Genomic DNA, 22,026 nt, shown 5'->3' on the forward strand with positions numbered 1-22,026 from the left:
GCACTACGTCAATATTACTCCAAGCTTGAACTTTTCTTTTTTAAAAGTTGGCTATTATCCATCTCCAACAACCAAACGCTGAAAAACTACAACTGAAACACTATTTACTGAAGGACTTGCCCAAATAAGAAATAGTCTCCCCAAGATTCATAAGCTTTCATTTATGATTCAGCCAAGTAGGGGAATGATTCAGCCAAGTAACAGATTCATCTTAGCCAAAATGAAACCCTGATTTTTCCTTTCTAATATATACTCTTGCTCCTTTTGCAAAAATGTCCTAGTAAAATTAGTACCTTCCATAAACTATTGAATCAACGAATGTGTTAAATTTGAGCCATGTGCAAAGTGAAAATTTGGGTGTATTACAATACATATCCTGAAATTTGATATCTGTAATGTCCCTTAATAATAAATAATAAATAATATATTATAATATTAAAATACAATAAAATAAATAATAAACAATAAATAAAAAATAGTAATAGTAAATAATTCAACTTAACTTCGGGACAAAGTTCCTTAAAAGTGGGGGAGTATGTAATGTCCTTTAATAATAAATAATAAATAATATAATATAATATTAAAATACAAGAAAACAAATAATAAACAATAAATAAAAATAGTAATAGTAAATAAATAATAAATAATAATAACAATACTAAATCTCTAAATAAATATAAATAAAAATAAACAAAAAAGTAGTAAAAAAGAAATAAAACAAGAAAGCAGTAAAAATCAGTAAAGCTATCAAAAAGTAAAAACAAAAGAAATAAAACTAGAAAACAATAAAGTTGCATGTGGACGCACTCCACCAAGCCACCATTTTTGAGTCCACGAATTTCCAAGGAGGGAGTCCTTCTGGTCAAACTATTCTGTATACTGGACCGCTAGGTTTGTTAACTTAGGAATCCTGAGTTTTAACAAGTCAAGGTCCCGTGGGACCAATATAGCCTAGATTCAGCCACCTGGGAAGATGCAGAGGTTGTTTTTAATGATGGCTTTCCTTATTTACTTGATTAAAATGTGTGGTGAACTAATTAGGAGTGCTTACTTAGCTAAGACAGATACTTTTATGGAGCATCTAAATCATGTTTTATTGTTTAAACTTTATGATACATCTAAATCATACACTATGATTTCAGTTTAGTTTAATTAACTATTGTGATGTTGAGTATAATGTTACATGAGGTTTTGTGATATAATGGTAGGAGGATAATGATGCACATGCGGTTCTTATAGTGATGATGTATCCTTATGATGATGATCATATGCATAGGCATTATGATGTTATGTCAAGGTATATTGACGTATTCATTTACTACGTGATGATAGGTATTTAATGTTGAATACTCATGATGGATATGATATGCATAACGTGGCATAGGAACTATGATGCTATAATATAACGTTTATTCACATGTGGTTCATTTATTATGTGAAGTCATGAAATGACTTTGACGCAAATATGTTGATGTTATAACTTATGATGGTATTTCATGAGGTGAAGCATGTCATAGTTGCGTAAAAATTTATGACATGCATGAGCATGCAATTCGTTATTATTCATAATGTTGCGATTAACAATGATGAATGTTCTCATGATGACATACAAGACTTGGCATGTGGATTATTTTCTATGATACTATGATGGTATAGCTAATGCATTGATTGCATGTTGAGATGTGGTGATTGACAGGAAATCACAAATGGGCCGAGAGGGCTAGTTTATTTGATGATCTCGTAGGAGCCCATACTTGCGAGGGATAATATGTAACACCATATGGGCTGGGGACAAACTCAATCAACACTACATATTCCAGTGGTTCGTTTGTCTTGTATAGCTCTTGATGGATAGCTATTGAGGGCTATGGGACCATCTTGAGGAGGCCAAGTGCCTGATATTGAAGGCTAGGTGCCTAGTATTGTATTGGGATGCTGAAGTTTGGTAGGGGTGTAAGGACTTCGATGCCTGGGGTTGTGTGCCTTAGTGAGTTGTGGAGGGAGTCGGCCAACCTTGTGAGATGCCCAGAGAGATTGAGCATTGTACCGAATGCCTGCCTCGAGGCAGATGAGGTCCGAGTCATTCGAGAGCCTTGGGGCCAACCTTGGACTAGGATACAGACCGAGGAGGCTTATGCCTGGTTCTGAAAGTGGGAAAAAGGACAAAGATTCCGTGGGATTTCCTGGGTGTTGTGAAACTTTCAGTGCTTGCTGGGTATACTAGTTTAGTAGGGGGTGTCGTCGAACATGAAGTAATAAATAACGAAATAAAATGTTAAATAATTCAACTTAACTCAGGACGAAGTTCCTTAAAAGTGGGGGAGTATGTAATGTCCCTTAATAATAAATAATAAATAATAAATAATGTAATATAATATTAAAATACAGGAAAATAAATAAATAAATAGTAATAGTAAATAAATAATAAATAATAATAAAATAATCAATAACAATACTAAAGCTCCAAATAAATATAAATATAAATAAACAAAAAATTAGTAAAAAAAGAAATAAAACAAGAAAGCAGTAAAAATCAGTAAAGCTATCAAAAAGTAGAAACAAAAGAAATAAAACAAGAAAGTAGTAAAGTTGCATGTGGACACATGGAGTGTGTGCATGTGGTTCCCCTTCCAATGTTTGCTCGATTTAATAGATGGTGAGGAAGATGAGAGGCATTCTATCATTCCATGATTCCATCATCCATTCTCTTGGGAGAATAATGTTGTGAGACAAAGGATTCCCTGGCAGTAGTACGTTGATTAAGGGCTCGAGTTTGGCTAGTTGTAGCAAAATTTTGTGCAATTGAGCCTACAGTTGGGTGGAGAGTCGTCCCCAAGACTTTGTTGTAGTTAGCAGAATTCAGCTAGTGTTCAACCTTGAAATCACAAGTGAGAAACATCATCACCACAGGTAAGTTGTCTCTACTCATATTTTTGGAATTTGATGTTAATTAGTTGATAAATTGTGTGTTGATTATAAATCACATGATTAATCTAATTAATTATATGTTTTTATTTCGGGATTGTTACAATATCATATGGATAACTTACGTAAGGGAAATAATGAAAATCTTTTACAGTGAATTTTCTTAAGCTAAATGTCAATTCTCCAACACCTTTATTAGAAGTAATAATACTTCGATATTTTCTCCAAAGAATATCTAAAATTAAAATAATGAGGTGGAGATTGCAAGTTACCTTTAAATTGGTGTTCATAACTCATTCCAACGACTAAAATGGTCTATATATCACTGCATGTTTTGTACATATTAAAAGTGGCTAGCTTTTAGGAGCTCTTTTTGGAGGGCAAATTCTTGAACTAGTGCAATGATCTTACAAGGGTGTGAAAGGCTTGACCTAACACTCAATCCATTCCCTGCATCCCATCAACATCTAGCACCATTTTGTGATCTTTCTTCAAGCAGGTATCCAATCTTGCAAAAGTTAAATATCTTCCTAATATTGTATCTAGATACAACAAATCTTGTTGCTCTTTGCTTTTGTGTTTGACAAAGAGAAGCAAAGAAACAAAATTTAGGAAAAACTATCTTCTATAATGGTAATTGTGTCCTCCATCTCCAGGTAACAAGATACTAGAAATAAAAGAGACCAGTGGGGCATGAAACTAGATCAAAATAGTTCTTGCCAACACCAAGGCTGGCACTACCAAGCAAATACAATTTTACATTACTCGTGTCTTCTCAGAAAGACTGGTTGGGCTTTGATCCTAAATCTAGCAAGGTCAAGGATCAACTTTTTGTTAATTTAGTGTTGATCATCTTCCAATGCTTGGAGTATACATTGTCGATGCAAGAGGCTAGAGATTAGGAATCAATTAGTTTTCCTTGTAAGAGGGAATCACATACATATAATTGTCTCTTGTTTTAGTATTGCCAAAAATCCTGGCAACAACACATTCCATCCTTGAAATGATGATACCAACTGTCATCCCTCACAATAAGTTCTTGCCCTGTAGTTTTAAAAACGAGTTTTGAAGAAGTATGAAAATCACCACAAATGCAAAGATTCTTGATGATTCAAATAGGCATTCTCCCAAGAATACTAATAAGCCCAAACGCAATTGCCAATTCTCACTATGCTAGGATAAAAATTGTTCTTTCTACTCATCCTCTACATCGTGCAAAACAAAGTTTGTATTGGGCACATACCTTGCCTCCTTCATCAACTTGGTTAATTCCTCCAAATTCTCATAGATCACTTTTATTTGTGGATGCCTTCTGTCTTTGACAGTGAAACTATGCACCCTACCTTTGACCTCAATCCAACTGACTCTTGGTTACTTTTTTCAATCCTTTCTCTTTCATCTTTTTCCTCACATTTGCGAGACAATCCCACCTTCCAGCTGCAACATATATATTGGACAAAAGCACATATGCTGGAGAATCTTGTGGTTCCAACTTGAGAATATGTTTTGTTGCTTGTTTCCCTAAATCAACATTTCCATGGATTCTACAGGAAGACAACAAGGTCTGCCATACCAAATCATTTGGTTCAAACAACATTTTATTTATTAAATCTTCAGCCTCATTCAATTTCACTGTCTTTCTAATGTCGCATGTTGTCTGCTACATGGCTATAAGGTATGGTCACAATGACCTCAGATTGTGTTGTGGATAATCTGACTGAAGCAAACTTCAGTTGTGTGTGTTGTGATGTTGAGACTCGAGAGCAATAGATGGAACAATATCAAATGTGTGATGATGTTATGGAGTAGTGAATTAACTCTAGTAACATACAACACCCTATAATGTTCAAAATCATCAAAATATTGACAAAATAGAACCCACACACAATAAGTCAACCTGGAGGGGGCTTAGAATGAAAGTCACTTGTACTGATGGTGTGGAATGAGGGAACCATGAGAGTGGGTCTAGGCATAAGCATAGTGCAAGCAATAACAAGGATAACTAAGAAGCTCATGAATGAATCCATCTAAAAATGAATGATGACGAGGATAGGCAAGAAGGTCATAAATGAATCCATGTGAAAACCAGAATTCTAGATTGCATTCTTTAAATGTAGGAGCTAACATGTGACTACATAAAGCCTCCAGGATTGTATGCAAGAAAATTCCCTAGGATTTATATGAACCATTTTAGAATGCAAAAAATCTTGCAGAAGATTGCTACATATGCTCACCTGCATTTGTTTTATTTTCTTCAACTCCTCAGTTCCTCCACATCATTGTGCTTCAGCTTGCATCTTTCATTCAATAGAGACAGGTTAAGCAAGAAAATTATTATATCGAATTAACACTATGGAAATTCACTGGAATATATATGATGTTACATGTACCTTTAGCTTTTTCTCTGTGGTATGTTTTACACAATATGCTTTATGTTGAACCCTTCCACCATGAGTACTCACAGTCAAATAAAACCTAGAGTCTCTTACACATAAGGGATGAAAACTACTTTGGTAGTGCCAAAATTGCACTGCGAAACCACAAAATATTTTTGTTAGTTAGTGCAGAAATAAAATATAGATTCCATGAGAATTACAAGGATAGAACAATCTACTAACCCAACAAGTGTTATTATAAGTTTCAAACTTTCATATACATTGAATCCTAACCTTCAAATAGGCACCTTGCCGATGACAAATACTGCATGGAAACATATATCGTTCTCTAAAAAGTATTTCCTGAATTTCATAACATACCAATCGTTAATTTTAACATTGCACAGATCCATCTTCATCAATATGTCACTGACCAAACCATTCAATGGGATGCTAATAGAGGTCTCTAACAACATCTCACTAGACAGAATCCAGATGCAACAACCATGCATAGAACAAGTAAAACAAAACAATTCAGCATGCTCAAACTTATATGCATTACTGGTAGTGAAGAAACATCTCAATTTAAACATACCATCACTTTAACAAGCTCCATTTGACCCCTCCTAAACGTATTCTCCAACAACCACTGTAGGTTCACAAAGGAAATTAATATACCATAAGGGAGAAAATATATTGCTCCTCACCAAACCATTAACACACAAGCTAAAATCAACAATACGATTTTGCATAATTAACTTCTTGTATTCTTCTAAAGTGAACACTATTCAATCAGAGATTTTTACCTGAGAACAAAATACATGAACCCACCAGCCATTAGTAGTCCTCTTAAAACCACCACTCAAAACACCACATAGAGCACAGTTCATACCATAACCAGGCATACCATAGCTATCTACAACTGAACGCCTCATGCCTTGGAGTTGGTGTTGCCAGTTTAAAGCTTCACATGGCTGACAATACCATAGTAATCTTGGTGAACTGCTAACTACAATATAATGTTGACATGAATATTTTAAGATACCCACTATAATGTACTGTAACAATACTGCAGTAAATAAAGAGATAAAAATAAAATAAAGGAATAGTTAGATTAGCGAGTAGTAATTGCAAACACAAATCATGTTTGATAGAGTAGATTACGATAATCTAAAAATATCACGCAAAAGAGATTCTTATCTTGGTGAGATAGATGACACCTCATAACAATCAAAATGCCTTTCTAATGGAAGTTTTTCAACAAGAGGTTAGGACATTGTCTCTTTAGGCTAGAACATTATCTGACAAGAAGAGCTTGGGCATCTAGTAGTAATGTTCTCTTTATACAATCAGAGAAATATTATCGGACATGTAAATGTATCAAAAGCAGGATGAAGAATCATGTGTTAAGCAATTTTTTTGATAAAAAAGTTTAACATAGTTAAAACTGCCATTCACTAAAATTTAAATAGAAACCTAGAACAAAGACTTCTAAAAAAAGTCTCAAATTTAAATGATTCAAGGTTATATCAAAACAAGCATGTTATTTAACGCACTGTAGAACTAACATTTTGGATGCAGTGGAGTCATCAAAGATGGGGCCAATGATTTCTGAACGTAGTTATAATTGTAATTTATGAAACAAACAAACAAAGTATATTTACTATTTTCCTAGGAACTTATAATTGTGTTTTATGAAACGAACAAACATCATACATTTACCATTTTCATAGGCACTTGTATGCCTAAAATATTAATAACTGTCACTGCTCCTACATGACAAAATTATTTGATATTGACCACTTCACATTTAAAAAAAGATGATATTCAATTAAGACGTGCCATAATTTTGTCCATGACAAGAATGTCACTTAAAAATGAATAAATATTTTGAAAAATACGTTCTTCAATATGAAACCATATAATCCATTGCCCACTATTCGGTGGCATCAGATAAGTTCTGGAACAAGCATGACTCGAAGTAAACCTCAGTTGTCTTGGTTGAAACAGAGAACCAATTACACCGTACAATCTTAACTATCAACCAAACACAAAGTACAAAGTTTAGTCCCTATGCTAGAACTAGCTAGAAAGAAATATGCTTAAAGGCCCTTGCTCTCAAATATTATTATCTACAGATGATATAAAGGAATTTGAGATATTCTTGGCCCTCAGATGTGTCTTTAGTTCCTCCTTATTTGTTGCAAATGAACACTAACAGGGGTTTTAACAATTTACACCACATTGTTGTGTGTTTGATAATGATCCTGCGTTTTTTGTGAAAGGAGCTATCCTCACCCAAAGTAGGGAGAATACGGACAGAAGAAGAATTGAACAAACAATAACTATTGTTAGTGTCCGGTTCTGGTGACCCATTAATCCGTTGAGGAATGGATAAAGATGAACAATCACCCACAGAGAGAAAAACCTTTCAGTTTTCCAAACAATGGACCCCAAGATTGATAACCACTATTAATAGCTTGGGAAACACCTGCTACTACACCAACAAGATTTACCACAAGCAAAGTAGTTGGAGGGATGAGAAGATTGGTCCACTTAAAAAAATAAAGCTCAGCAAATTCACCATCTTCATCTGAAGACTTTGATGTGATAGTAAAGTTTGTGTCAATCCTTGCTAGAAATGTCAGTAACCCTTGAAAGATGGTAAACAGATGTGCTGATACACCTCTAATAACCCAAAATTTCTCATTCCTCCGCCATTCATCGATGCCAATTGTACTCCAACGTAGACCTAGAATAGTAGTTGTAAAAATGGAAATAAAAGATAATATGAAGAACACACTTGAAAAGTTCCTAATCTGCAGATAAAAATAAATATAAAAATCAGGGGAAAAATGTGAAGCATTGTATGAGAACAAAATCCAAAAAAAATCTAAAAGGTAGGTTGCATTAGAGGTGGGTAAATCTTGAAAATATTAGGGTTAGTAAGGGTTGACAATATTACCTCAGGAATGATAAACTTCCCTATAAGAATAAAAACAACTGGCAGGGTACAATATGCAACTAGTGGGAGGGATGTGAGAGGATAAACTGTGGTATTTATGTATGCCAGCTTCTGCAATTAGTGTAGGCATACCAAATTGGACAATGCCTGCTTAGTAAAATTTCAACAGAACCAGGGTCCTATCGGAGCACTTGATTCAAATGATTTGAAAGATTGATTGGTGTAGATTCCTTGAATGCAGGATGTGCATGTATGCAGTATATTGAAATCCAGCCTCGAGAATGCATTTTAAACCCATTCAAAATATCTTATGTGACAGAACCATAAATCCACCTAATCTGCACAAAATATGAGAACCCATTCATATTAGATCTTTGCTTCAAGAACAGTTGCCTGGTGCTTCGTTTCCTAAACACAATGATGCCTTATTCTAAAGAGAATTTATGCACATTTAGGAAAAATGTTTATACAACTTCACTATAGAAAAAACTAGTTCAATGACATAAACAATATCCATAGCATCATCAAATAGATTCACGTCCACCACTACTCATACCTCTTTTCCCCATTCTCACTTGTCTTCATATCCGCACCTGATAACATGAATGGATTCTTTCGATAAAGAAGCAGGATTCACATATTGTTGAAGACCACCATTTTCCATGAGGGTGGATTGAGTAAACATTGGTGATTGACCACATATTTTCTCTAAGCTCTCCTTTGGGACTTGAGCAGTGATTTCTCATCATCAAATCCTGCAATACGCAATTTCAAAGAAGGGTGAGGGAAAACAATGTTTAAGGGTAAATGAGTTGTCAAAAAATACAAATCACTAGTTTGGACTTGGACTCACCTTCAACACCCTCTTCTATGTCTTCCAAAAGTAAATATGAGTATAGTAGATTCAGTTCGCTTGGTTCTCTTCTTATCATCATCATACCTTTTGTTTTATTTTCTGCTCTTCTTTTGAGATCCTCGGGAACATCTCAGAAAACATGCTGGTTCAAGATCCTTCTCAATGAGAACAAGATCATAATCATAGAGTGCTTGTATATTAAAACAACACCATGTACCCAAACAAACAGGCCCTTGGATACCATCGAAACCTCTCAAGGTGATCTGCAAAGATTTCAGAATTAATATGCTAGGCTGAAATTATATGAAAATTTCATAATTTCATATAAGAAAACATTTTGGTTGTTGATCAATTCTTACATCAAAGAACATGTGTTACAATTAGCATATCAATCGTGTTGATCAATGCCATCAAATCTATGAGGAAACTGTACATTGCAAGTTTTCTTCCCATGAACTGGATCCATTAGAAAACACATTGCCTCATGAATAACTTTGTTGTTGTTTATATAATGATCACAATTAAGGTTCAACATAAAGAGGCCATTTGTGACTACAATAGACATTCGAACCTAAGTTGAGCAATGGATAACAATCATTAGTGTCAGCATAATAATTAATGAATTTCATATGAGGAAATCACCAGAAAAAGAGAGATGTGTACATAGCTAGGAATATACCAATGCATTCATTGCACCGGATTTCTTGTGGTGTTGTAAACCAGGTCTCTTTTCATGGGATACATAAACTAACCATGGCAATTCTTTTCCATCATTTTCAACTCCCCCACTGTGACCTAAGAATACCTGAAGCAGAAAGTGAAAATTCAGTAGTACTAATTTTCGCTACTTGTAACATATTTATAAGCATGTTAACAAAAGGGAGAGAAAATTATCATACTGCATATAGACTACAAAGGAACGATAAGACTATGGGGTAAAAGACAAGTCTCTGATACCTGGATCATCCTAGGATGGTCTCGAGTGTTGTTTCCTAGCCATGCAGTGCCATCTTGCATGGTCCATCCCTCTTCTAGCACTTTTTGTGCTTTGGCCATAAGAGCATTAATCCAAATCTTGTACTCTTCATATTCCCTCTAATATTGTTACGAATATGGAAGATGTCAAGTGCAAGAAAAATGAATAAACCAACAAAAGTATCTCTTACATCTAGATACTTTAATGTGCACTTCCCTTCATTGTTGTCCCTCCTTTAACAAAGGAAAGTTGTACTTTATCCTTCAAATAATCAATCTTCTGGGAAAAGTAGAATTTTGGAGCCCTCGGCTCGATACTGTATTCTTTGAAAAATGGCACCCACTTCGTTGTGAATTCTAAATTTTCTGAAAGGGTTTCAAAGGTCAACATTGTTGCTCCATCATCAGAAACATAGCATGAAACTATATCGACAGGATAATCCACGACAATGATAAACATAATAGTATTTGTTGTGACAAGAGGAGGCTCCTTTAGAGGGTCCACTGTACTACAAAAATAACAACACCGACCAATTGAGATGGCTCTCCTTCTTTGTCAAACCTATGAAACTGCAAAAGAATAAATTCAATCTCACCCACAAGGTTCCTACAATACACATGCTTTCTGCTTTAACAGCCTAAAATTAGTGGCTTCTTGAATATAATCCTAAAAGTAATATGGCCACATCTGAAGCTAAATGCCAGGGATTATTAATTTATTAAATCTCCTCAAGATGGTAAACTAACCTCAAAGAAAGCATGTCAAGATATGTTTCTCAGTTAATGGGAATCCATTTAGGAAACTTGTCAAGAATCCATGACACAGCAAACCAGACCTCACATATCATGGAGCCCAACCAAAGTGGGTATGCATCATTAACAAGCATTGATACTCGATATTGAAAGAAAACTCCCACGACTATGAGCCAAAGAATGATCACAATCCTGTAAAGAGTAAGTTTCGTGGAAGGAAGAGGCACAACCTTATTCATAGGTTGTTGTGTGCCATCAATCATGACACACACACATATAGACACCAATCAATAAAAGAAAATCTATTATCAAAATAAATATAGTATCATAGCATCACTCCAAAAACTTGAGATTTATGAGAAACAAAATCGACAAGGAAGAATCATATTCTTATATTAAATCTTAAAGCAAGTATTGGTAAGATTGATTGTTCCATTCCATGAATTGTGGCAAGTAGCATATATTGGGAGGTCTTCCCCATTGGAACTCGTGCCCTCCATGTACCCTTTGCCATTAGCAAATCTACCTCCACTGGTTATTTGAAGCATATTTTTCTCTTGTTTAAGCTTCCAGCTTTCAACTCTTTCTTTCCAGTCCACATTTCCAACTCCATAAGAATTCAAGTCCTTGGAAGGGTCCACAATCATTACTTGCACTATAAAAATGCATCATGAAATCCATAGAAAGCATCCATAACTAATCAGTTCAAACCCCAGATGAACATAGTTGTCCAGTGAAATCCCAAGACCAGTTCAAGACTATGTTGTTATTTATTTGGTTTAATCTTCAATGCTATAATTAGAAAATCTCACTGATATTACATAAATAATTCAAATACCTAGTTGATTGGGATCAACATAGGGGACCGATTGAACACGCTTTCCATCTCCACCACTAGTGACTTTCACATGCTTGTGGGAGACATCTTGAAACTCCCCAGAAACCTGCCAAAAGGCATTACAATTACAATTACAATTAAATCCATACAAGCTAAATTGATTGTAAATAATAGCCCATACAGTCACATTTCAGGTCCCAATTCCAACCACAGATGCAACTAAAGGAGAATGACAAGTGAAGTTTCCTTAGAAGTTATTAGACACTATACCAGTTGACTATTTGTGAGAAGAGGAATTGGATTCTGAGGATCCTGTCTCGAAGAGGTAACTGAATTGATCTCCTCCACTTGCCCATGCATCTGCCACTACATCATTGCTTCTGCCCTTTGTTTGTTGTCATCTCTTCCACCACAACTGTAATTTAACTCATTCTCCAAATCATCAACATTGTCTTCTTCTTCGTCACCTTCCACTCTTGGACTCCCTGTGGAAAAACACCCAATATCAAAGACAGCTATCGTTACTACCCAAGAGGCCGCTACTAGACAACCAAGTAGATTAGAATGCCCATAATCTAGATCTGCAAAAATGCCACCATCATTTCTACAATATATCGTTTGTGCAATGTGGGGCTTCCGTGTTTTGCTAAACACCCAAAAAAGAAAAATATACATACCTACCTTTGTGTCCTTGTATCTGGTCTTGCATTGAGGACAACATTGGTTTCCATCATTATGCCCATATTCATAGCAAGGCCTACAAACTTGGAATCCACACTCATTGCACGCCACAAAGATCTCCCCATTTGTTTTCACACCAATAAACACCTAGTCTCAATTACACAAACCAAACAAGCAAAAGTTGAAAAATCAAATCTACAACTTGGGCCACTCTTCTCTGCATTTCTCTGCTGAATCAGATAGACCATTAATAGCCTAATGTAGGTTCATGTTAGGTTTTTTAACTAGTCAACCATTCATCAGTCTTTAATACATGGGATCTGAGTCTATAAATCCTGTAATCTTGCATTATATTAGCATTATTATTTAATACCAAAAGAGAAGGCTGATTGAGTTGCCTTGTGTGCTCATGATAATTTTTCCATTATGATTAAATTGCATTATCATCTTATTGTGTTTAATTTTATTATGTTTTAAGTCTCAGCTCAGTTAAGCTTAGACTTTTGGGATCCCAACTGCCAAAATTTTGCTAAGGTATTATCGGAACAAAAATCAATGGAATGCCATTTCTCAATTGCATTCCCAAGCCAAATCCCTATGAGGGTTTCTTTAGAACAAGCTATAATGTAGAATTGTTTTCAACTGAAAATATGAAGTGGGTACTCTGATAAACCTAAAATGAAATGTCCCAAGTTAATATATTTTTACATCCAAGTCAAAATTTGCCATCCAACATTACCTCTAGTTAATACCCAACCTAAAATCTTGGGCCAGATATGTTCCAAAACAGTGGAAGAACAACCTCAAACTCTATAGAAGTAGCAAAGGGCTTAACGTTGTTTTGCTAAGCTTTCCATTGTTCAGATCCTTACAAGTAAAAGAAATCACAGGAATCCCACATCTATTAACAATCTAAGCTTATTTCCTTATGAAAATCCAAAAGGGTACAAGCCCAAATGTTGGATCCAATTGAGAAAAAAGGATAAATTCTAGCAAATTAAGCAAACTGTAGCTGAATAAACTTACACCAATCTCTGCATCATGGCGAATCAAAACCAGCTCATTCCTCTTGTGAGAACCTGCAATCATACCAATTGTGGCCTCAATTGTGAGACTCTCGAGTTAATCTCCTGATCTGAAGGCTTTTGTTTTATGCAATCTCAGGCAATGTTTCAAAAAAATTGCAGTGGTGGGAAAAACCCATATCCACATTGCGCTCAACACTCCTACTCTACACCAAACTATTATTAACTTTGAGACCCCTTCTATTCCCAATAACACTTCACAAAATGAACCAAAAATATGTAAGATGCTTCTCGTGAATTATAAAAACAATTAAATAGCCCATAAAATTTAGGCTCTTCGCTCGCGAGTCCGCAGATCTAGCTCATTAATGATTTTATATGTGATTATTGAGATTAATTATAACATTAATTTATGTGTTTTAAGAAATATTATAGAATAATAAATTTGTTAAGTTAGCATATTAAAAAATTAGAAATATATAAGTATATGTTTTATTTTTTATTCTAAATTATTATTATAGTTCATATATGAAAAGTTAACTCGTTTGAATTTTACGAATTAAACCATAATTTTGATTAATGGGATTATTATACATAAAATATTTTTCAAAAATAAGTCATGCTTCTTCCTTTTTTCAATCATGCTTTTACCAAATATGTGATATTTTCAATCATCTTTTTACCAAACATGTCATATTTGTAATTGAATTTTGATTAGTATGTGATAATTATACATTGAATCTTTTTCAAAAATAAACCATACTTTATTTTTATTTTCAATCATGTTTTTACCAAGCATGTCATATTGGTATTCAAGATTTATTCGCAAACACATTTTTGAGTTTAGCTCATAACCCTAACTAATGTTTTATATTTGCATGTACAACCTTCTTGTAAAGTTGTGAACACCTTATCCCATTAATTTTAGGTTGTAATTTTAGTTAGAAAACTCTACTTGTGTATTAAATGTTTTAAGGATATACACATTATCTTCTTGATTTTAGACCATAATGATCATTATTATGTCAAATTTACATAAAAACCCATGTTAAGAACACTTACCATAATCTCGTTTTAGGTTACAACCCTGGCCAACATATTGGAATTGAATATAAAACATCTTTGTAAATTTATACCAAAAATCTTAATTAATATAAAAAAATTATAAAACTCTATTCTTAAAACAATTATAATAGTTCTTTATTTTTAAGTCAAAGAACTAACCAACACATTAGAATGACATATTTAATGTCATTATAAGTTCATTAGAAAAATGGGTGGAGAAGAAAACATCCCAATGTGCGAATTACTAGGTCGTTCTACTAGGAGACAAACAGATTTGAAATCAAGACCCCTTCCTAAATAAAGTAATGTTTAAATAAGTGAGCTACTACCAATTGTAAGACAATAGAATAAGGACTTGACCAATTGAGTTAGTCCTCAAGGTTAACTGAGTGGTTAAGACGGGACATTAGCTCCCTCTCCACCTAAGCTCAATTCCTTTAAATGACATGTTAAGCATGTTGTGATGAGGTTAGAGGAATAGGAATCCCGAGGGAGTTACTCTGTTTTGGTCAATATGAGACGTCTCAGCTCTTGCTAAGTCATATATTCTAGGTATATTCATCTTATGGGCAGATTGGATATACTCTGAGTGGTATAGTGGCAGTTGGAAGGTTTAATCCTATGGCTAGCCTAGATCACACCAACGAGTTAGTGATCCACCATGGTAAAAAAAGAAAAGAGAAAAAAAGCATCATCATTATGAATTACCCTTGATCGAGGTGAGAGTTGAGAGGAGGAGCATGGTGGGATTTGCATTGTTGCCATGCAATTATTGAAGGTACATTGAGGGTGTTAGAATGGACACCCCCACACAAACCTTAGCATGCATAATATGTCAAGGAAATTAAGTCACAAATGGAGAGGGTATTCTTTGTATTTGGATTTGAATTTTTTCAAACTTGTAGAAACTGGAAAAATTATTTCCTCCACAGGTTTTTAGTGGCATAGGCATCTCTCTAGAGAAGTTCTTGGAAATGGAAGCTGCACCCAGGCTCAAGATGTTGAAGGTGTGACGCCTCCTCTCCTTCGCAGTCCTTCCTAGTATTTTCATATTGGCTTCCTTATGCATTCAATGCTTTCTATGATATATATGTTTTGTATATGGTTGGGGATGGTTGGTCTAGACACACCATTATGGACTAATGCAGATTTTAGCCCTCTTATGACTGGATGGGATGGGGTTCATGCTCTTTCTTGCATATCGGGGGTCGAGAGGCCTCTTGACGGGAAGCCCCTAACTCATTTTAGTAATCCTGACTACCTAGGAGCTTGGAAACCTTGGGATATGGATATTTCCTAGTTCTTTATAGATGACATGATAGAGCCTTACATCTCTAACTCTATTTCCATGAAATTTATGAGATGCAATTTGTGACTGCTTTGTGGGTGGTACTTCTTATTCTCGTGAGGAATTCATGCACCAAACATAAAAGAACCTTCAAGATAATTGGGATGGGTTCGTAATTCAAATCCATGAAGATAATTAGGATATGTTCCTTAGAGTGAGGTTTAATGGTTTTCTTTGTCATTTTTATGTTCTTGTAGACCCTGCAGGCTCCTTAATTGGACTGACTTGTGGGCTCATCCATCTTGGGTATCCTCCCGATCAATTTTTGTTGTTCACATTGCGATACTTGTAAGTCGGAGCCCCACCTTATTGGTACATTTTAATTCTCCATACAACAATAATCAATCAAAGTTCATGGCTTTCCAACCACACACCGAGGTCACACTCATAATGCAAGTTAGGGGCGAGGTCAAGGCTGAGGCCATGGGAGTGGGAAATCTTGTGCTAATGGAGGTCAAGGACATGGGAATAGAACTCGATTCATCTTAGAAACTTCCAGAGCATACAGAACAAATACCCACCTGCGGGCCCACCAAACGATTGATGAATGGGAAGAAAAGATTGTTAACCAGGTCAACATCAACGACCAGTCTTAGAGGAGTTGGGGGACATGATTCCTCTGGGCCATACCCGTGGTAATTTCTCTTAGTACGAACAATCTTTATTTATATTTTGGTTAGTGAAGACCCTTCTAGCGAAGGCCTTGATAATGAGTATTACAAGCATTTTAGGTCTTACAGATGAAATTCGAGAAATTCATAAGGAATTTTAGTTAATTCAACACCAAATCCAACAACAAAATGCTTGTCTTGCATGCATAGAGAAACATATCCCCTACTTGACTCAAACTGAGTTTCTAGGCTACAATGCCAAAGACCTGACACTAGCTAAATCTTTTGATGATTACCTTGGGCATTATATGAGTACGCTTATTTTGTTGTTTCAGTATAGTTTTAGTCAAGATTAAAGAAATATTAATAATATTCGATACCGACTAATACAAAAACCAAAATCATGGATTTATGTACTCTATGGCATGTACAATTATTATTACACCAGAATCCAATGGACTTATTTTACCAAAGTCATAAGATTGTGGTAAAACCTTAGCGGGAAGAACTAAAGTGGAACTTTAAATTTTGTTTGTTTTACTGTGACTAGGTTAGGTAGGAGGCGCCATCTTCGATCCTGATAGAAATATCAAAGAATTTGACCGAACAATTATCTCTTTCACCAGGTATTTCGATTGAGGCCCTAAATTTCATCGAGGCTTGCTTAAACCCTAGCAGCACATTACAAACTTTTGACCCTGTCAGCATTGGCTCTAATGTTCAAAGGAAGATATTGTTGCAGCAGCAGGAGAAGAGATGACCATGGCAGGGAAGCAAAGGGTTTCAAGAAACAAAGAACTAATACCTAGTAAAATATTTAATTATATCTTTCTTGTTGCCACATATGAACAATCACAATCTAAAGATTACAGAAATATTAATAATATTTGATATCGACTAACACAAAAACCAAACTTATAGATTTTTGTACTCTATGGTATGTACAAGCATTATTTCACCAGAATGTCACGACTAGTCACCAACAAACTTATTTTACCAAGGTCCCTTAAGATTGTGGTAAAAACTTAGCAGGAAGAATTAAAGTGGAACTTCAAAGTTTAATTTGTTTTACTGTGCCTATGTTAGGTGTGACTAGGTTAGGTAGGGATTTCCATCTGAGATATAGACATAAATATCAACATATTTGACTGAACAAATATCTCTTTCACCAGGTTTTTCGATTGAGGCCCTAAATTTCATCGAGGACTGCTTAAACCCTAGCAGGCCATTACAAACTTTTGAACCTGTCATCATCAACTCTAATGTTCAAAGCCTTCAGGCAAACATAGTGGTCTTCTGCCAAGAACTACAAATTTCGGGGGCATTTTTGGGGCTCTCATGGGGAACGTGGATGGTCATGTGGAAGACCTGTCGATAGTTCAGCAAGGAAAGGCTCAAATCTCTCCCAATTCCATTTTTGGCTCATTAGGTTTGCCCTCTTGTTTCGGTCATGGCATAGGGCATGAAGGCAGATCACCAAACCTGGGTCTTCCTTGCACCGAGGATCTGTTGAGGGTACACCCTCAAGACACAACCACGCCCTTTGAAGATGCTTCGATGACAGGCTAAAAGAAGAAGGCAAGGAAGATAAAATTCCCTAAGGTAAGAGATAGGAACCAAGTATTATTACTGGGATAGGCTATCAGATTAGATGAAGTTATGTCTATAATTGAAAGGGTTTTTGTCAGAAGAATTAGAGGCAGGCACTACTCTGCAACGCGTCTAAGGAGGTGGGTGCAAGAGAATTGGGAACACATTCTAGATGCACTTCCATATGTATGCACCATGCCCAAAGGATGGTTTTCTTTCAAATTTAGTAAAGAGGGACATGTGAATTGGGTTCTCTTGCATTACTGGAACATAGAAATGCCCCCTGTGTATTTGAAAAGGTGGAATCCCCTCTTTGACGTTGAGTGAGAATAGCTAGGTGTAGGGCCAATATGATTAAGGCTCCCCATCCTCCCCCTTCAACATTAGGCGGAAGATGTCTTTCAGTGTATAAGGGAGGACCTTGATAATTATCTTGACCTCGACAGATCATACTTGGAGATGGGAGAAATATATTTTTCTAGTTTCTTTGTCTATCTCGACACCAGGGATGGATTGGTTACAAATATGATACTCCACTACCTAGGATATGTGCACAACCAAATATTGGATTATGAATGGAAATCATTATGATGTCGACACTGCCACAAAGCCAACCATGTTTACAAAGAATTCCCCTTGTTAGAATCTATAATTATTTTATATACAACAAAGGATTAATACAAGACATAACACAAGGTAACCCTTAAAAGACATGATACAATGTAACCCTCCCCTGTGCATTTTCTCTACAACATATCACCCACAAATAGCTTGCCTAAGAAAAAGTGAGGACCAATTGGACTCAATGCAACAACTAGTTCATCAAATTGTTACTGAAAATGTCCAAATGAGAGAATAGGTAGAGCAGTCATAACAACATAATAAGAAACAAAAGACATATGATCTATCCTTTATACTTGAGTAGGAAATTGTCACATTTAAATATGTAAAGAATAAACTATGAGATCCAATGGATAGGCTAGATACTCTTGAGTCTTAACATTCTCCTCAATTACTAGCTAACGAATTTAATAGTCGCCTACACTGGATTTCATATTTAAAAGGTAATTAATAAGGGCTTATGTTGTAGGGTACAAATATCTCAGTGATGGGAAGCTAATAATGTTCCCAACACTCCTAGTTCTTTCTGGACCACTACCTTTTTCTTTATGATTCTCACCCAAAATAAAACAACATTTGGCCAAGCATATAGATCTTTCCCTTACCTCAAATTTGATCACCGTGGCCGATGGATTATGGTTGGTGTCTATACACACAATATGGTTCCACTAGGGTGTGGTTTCACCAGTGTCCACTAGGTGTTGGACCTGCTAAAATGTCAACAAAGTCATGTTCTCCCACTTCCTCTCAACCTTAAAAACATAGCACATATGGACTAAAAATAAACCTAGGATAGGTTCATAAAGGAGAACTACAATTGTTTTTGACCCACCCTCCTATAGTTTTAAGGAGACTCATGGCTCAATTCCTGATACCTAAATTCTTAGTTTTGATAGAATAACTAGCATAGGGATTGGTTAAACTAAGTATACCCATAAATTTGGAAATCAACTGAATGAATATGAACACATAATTGTGCATTCACCATGCACATAATAATGAATAGCATATTCTAGGCACACTTTAAAATTCATGTGCATACATGACACCATTCTAATCATAAAGACATAGTGAGCATCAAAATTGAGACATTCATTTACATTTACAAACACGCAAGATATTGCACCATTCACAATGTAACAAGATTCATCACACTCCATAAGGAAATACACATAAGAAATGTACACTTATCAATCTGTGTGTTTAATGATAAATGAAAAATGAAGGAAGGACTTCAAATCTCCACCCAATTGTTAGCCAGCCATATTGCAATGTTTCTTGCAGCTGATTACCTTGAGATAGATCAAAATTCTAAGTGGATGCATACTAAGGGAAATTTTAACTAGAGGCTTAATCACATAACCAAGTGAAGGAGTCCACAACATAGTTATTTTATTAACTGCTCAACAATAGTAAACACAAAACTAACTCACTGACTGAATGCAATGACAAACAAATTGTCTCTAATCGTATGAATAAAGATTGAAGGGACAAAAGTGGAATTGATGTCCAGGAATCTTGCAAGGAAAAATTGTTGCGTTCTTCAGAGTCATCTAACCCCAAAAAATGAGGAGCCCAACAAATCATTGCCTTTATATAAGATAACATGAATGGTAACTGAAGAAACAACCTCGCTATAGGCATAAGACAGTAGTAGCCTGCAAGCTAGCGCACTTAGGGTGCACTGTTAGAGTCAATTTTGCAGTTGTTAGACAATATTTTCTCAAATTTGTTGGAAATAGTACTGAGAGGGGGGGTGAATCAGTATTATCAAGTTCTTTTAATAAATCTTCCTTATTTATACTTCGAATTATTTTTGCATGTCAGTACCATAAAATTAATGATCATGAACAAGAAAAATAGATAGTCACACCAAAGAACACCAGATATAAGGTGGAAACCCGATGTGGGTGAAAACCACTTGCTGCAATATGTCTCTATCTTCTTTCAAATTAGAAACTCCTTTTACAATGGTTTTGTACTGGTGCATTCCTTTACCAGTACGTAGGCTGCAACCTGCAGAGAGCTACAACTCTCTCTCGTTTTCCAGTCTCTCCTGGAAGGGAGCTACAACCCCCCTACTTCTTTTCTTTCAAGGACCACTTTTCATAAATTTTCAAACTGGATCCATAAACATCAAGAGATCATCAAGTACAAGTAAATCACCCAGTCAACTGCAGTAACCAGATCAATAGTAACAGTAAACTAAACCCAGAACACCTTATCAACAGAGAAAAGTCAGTCAAATAAATGCCTTAATACAGATACGCAGTTTTTCTTTCTCTGGCATGCGTTGCTACGCACTTCAGCTTCTGCACCTCTGCGTATACCCGCAGAGATCCTTGAACTGCTCTGCGTATCCACGCACTGTTCCTTTAAATGCGCCGCGTACCTTTACTGTGCCCACGCACCCACTGCTTCTATCGCGCCGCGTACTGCTACTGTGGCCACGCACTCTCAGATGCTATCGCGCCGCGTATCTACGCACCTGCGGCTTCTGTAGCGCCGCGTACTTTCACTGTGCCTCCGCACCTGATCCTCTGTCGCGCTGCGTACCCACGCACTGCGCCTTCTTCTGCTCTGCGTACCCACGCAGTGCACCTTCTTCTGCTGTGCGTACCCACGCACTTGCACTGTTAATCACCTGCGTACCTCTGGTTAGGGCCGAATTGGCAGTCCCCCAGTGTGCCACAGATAGTCAGATGCCCAAATCTGATCATGCGCCTGAGAGATCACCCTTCGTAGATTCACCTTCAACTTGACTTTTATGTAGATCAAGCTTTTAAACCGATAACCCAATATTTCAGATCTTAAGATATTCAATTTGCAAAAGATACATTAGCCAAGTGATCTCCTTCCCTATTTATAGTTAAGCCCTTATTCACACCATGGGACAAAACCATCAATAACCAATACAAGGGATCCAAACCGGGGCTAAAATAGATCCTATACCACGGGCCAAAACCATAGAATCAAGAATGGCGGGCTAAATACCACGGGCCAAACATAAGAAACCCCACGTGAGCGCGCTTCTCTGCCTTGAAGTGAGTGAACTGGGGGTACGCACCTCATGAACGGGTAACCTGCGGGTATGAACGCACTTCCTGGCCAGCGTACCTGCGGGTACGCACCTTTTGAACTATTCTCCTGCGTACCTCTTAATTTCCAACATTTTGAGAGCCTGATCAGAGCATTGCCACCTGTGTGAGTTGCCATCAAGTACAACACATGAATCATAGAGCCATACCAGAAACATAATGCCAACAAAATTGATATGTTTGTCTTAATTGTTAATTATCTTAATCGAGTTTCATGTTAAGTGGTCGTTGTCTTAAATATAAAGCTTTTTCTTAAAATAATTTTGTCTTAAAATGTTTTTGTCTTAAAATATTTTTGTC

General features: G+C 36.0%; 1 pseudogene; it reads right to left on the bottom strand.

Moving 5' to 3' along the window:
• Nucleotides 1-7,526: 7,526 nt before the first annotated feature.
• On the bottom strand, nt 7,527-13,469 carry LOC149266242 (cellulose synthase A catalytic subunit 1 [UDP-forming]-like; annotated as a pseudogene).
• Nucleotides 13,470-22,026: the final 8,557 nt, after the last annotated feature.

The sequence above is a fragment of the Pinus tabuliformis genome, chromosome 6 (assembly GCF_031772625.1).
Source record: "Pinus tabuliformis cultivar Carrire ecotype Pingquan chromosome 6, CPIR1, whole genome shotgun sequence".
NCBI classification, from domain to species: Eukaryota; Viridiplantae; Streptophyta; class Pinopsida; order Pinales; family Pinaceae; genus Pinus; species Pinus tabuliformis.